The 2,128-nt window shown below is 33.6% G+C and overlaps 1 non-coding gene across 1 annotated transcript; it reads right to left on the bottom strand.

Annotated features, from left to right (window-relative positions):
• Nucleotides 1-1,345: 1,345 nt before the first annotated feature.
• On the bottom strand, nucleotides 1,346-1,449 carry LOC127740868 (small nucleolar RNA R71). The gene has a single exon (XR_008001724.1). It is a non-coding gene; the product is annotated as a small nucleolar RNA R71 (small nucleolar RNA).
• Between the last annotated feature and the right edge of the window lie 679 nt (nucleotides 1,450-2,128).

Below are 2,128 nucleotides of genomic sequence, written 5' to 3'. Positions count from 1 at the left end.
AGTCAAGTCAAAATTTCAAATTTTAAAAATCTTATCTTTTCAAAATCTTTTTCAAAAATCATATCTTTTTCATTTTTTTTCTAGTTTTCAAAAATTTCAAAAATCTTTTTCAAAATCTTTTTCAAAATCTTTTTCTTATCTTTATATCATATTTTTGAAATTTCACTAATAATTAATGTGATTGATTCAAAAATTTGAAGTTTGTTACTTTCTTGTTAAGAAAGGTTCAATCTTTAAGTTCTAGAATCTTATCTTGTAGTTTCTTGTTAGTGAAGTAAGTAATTTCAAATTTTTAAATTAGATCTTTTTATCTCTCATCTTATCTTTTTCAAAATTTTATCTTTTTCAAAAATTTGATTTCAAAAAAAAATATCTTATCTAAACTCTTATCTTCTTATCTTTTTAAATTTTGATTTCAAATCTTTTTCAATCAACTAACTAACTTTTTGTTTGTTTCTTATTTTTTTTTTAAAACCACCTAACTACTTCTCCCTCTCTAATTTTCGAAAATACCTCTTTCTTTTTCAAAAATTCTTTTTAATTAATTAATAATTTTAATTTTAATTACAATTTATCTCTAATTTTCAAAAATCACTAACCCCTTTCAAAAATTATTTTCGAAATTTTCCTTCTCTTTTCTTATTCTATTTAATTATTTAATTACTAACACTTCTCTTCACCTCGCTCCATCTAAATATCCGAATTCCCTCTTCTATTTCTTCTACCCCTTTCTTTTTCTACTGACATAAAGGAATCTCTATACTGTGACATAGAGGATTCCTCTTTCTTTTCTTGTTTTCTTCTCTTTCATATGAGCAGGAACAAGGATAAAGGCACTCTTGTTGAAATTGATCCAGAACCTGAAAGGACTTTGAAGAGAAAATTAAGAGAAGCTAAATTACAACAATCCAGAAACAACCTTTCAGAAATTTTCGAACAAGAGAAGGAGATGGCAGCCGAAAATAATAATAATGCAAGGAGAATGCTTGGTGACTTCACAAAGCCAACGTCCAAATTTGATGGAAGAAGCATCTCCATTCCTGCCATTGGAGCCAATAACTTTGAGCTTAAGCCTCAACTAGTTGCTTTAATGTAACAAAACTGCAAATTCTATGGACTTCCATCTGAAGATCCTTACCAGTTTTTAACTGAGTTCTTACAGATCGGTGAGACTGTAAAGACGAATGGAGTTGATCCTGAAGTCTACAGACTCATGCTTTTCCCTTTTGCTGTAAGAGACAGAGCTAGAATATGGTTGGATTCACAACCTAAGGATAGCCTGGACTCCTGGGATAAGCTGGTCACTGCCATCTTGGATAAATTCTTTCCTTCTCAAAAGCTGAGCAAGCTTAGAGTGGATGTTCAAACCTTCAAACAAAAAGATGGTGAATCCCTCTATGAAGCTTGGGAAAGATACAAGCAGCTGACCAAAAGATGTCCATCTGACATGTTTTCAGAATGGACCATATTGGATATATTCTATTATGGTCTATCTGAATTTTCGAAAATGTCATTGGACCATTCTGCAGGTGGATCTATTCACCTAAAGAAAACGCCTAAAGAGGCTCAAGAACTCATTAACATGGTTGCAAACAACCAATTCAGTGAACCTTATGGAAACACCTATAACTCATCATGGAGAAATCATCCAAATTTCTCATGGAAGGATCAACAAAAGCCTCAACAAGGCTTTAACAATGGTGGACGCAATAGGCTGAGCAATAGCAAGCCATATCCATCATCTTCTCAGCAACAGACAGAGAATTCTGAACAAAACACTTCTAATTTAGCCAATATAGTCTCTGATCTGTCAAAGGCCACTTTCAGTTTCATGAGTGAAACAAGATCCTCCATCAGAAATCTGAAGGCACAAGTGGGCCAGCTGAGTAAGAAAGTCATTGAAACTCCTCCCAGTATTCTCCCAAGCAATACAGAAGAGAATCCAAAAGGAGAGTGCAAGGCCATTGATTTAGTCAAAATGGCCGAATGCACAAGGGAGGAGGAGGACGAAAATCCTAGTGAGAAAGACCTCCTGGGACGTCCCTCAAGCAAGAAGGAGTTTCCTATTAAGGATTCAAAGGAATCTGAGGCTCTTACAGAGACCATAGAGATCCCACTAAATCTCCTT

Source organism: Arachis duranensis, chromosome 7, assembly GCF_000817695.3.
Source record: "Arachis duranensis cultivar V14167 chromosome 7, aradu.V14167.gnm2.J7QH, whole genome shotgun sequence".
In the NCBI taxonomy this organism is placed as follows: Eukaryota; Viridiplantae; Streptophyta; class Magnoliopsida; order Fabales; family Fabaceae; genus Arachis; species Arachis duranensis.
The sequence above is the reverse complement of the archived record's forward strand: the minus strand, read 5'-3'. Positions and strand labels throughout refer to the sequence as shown.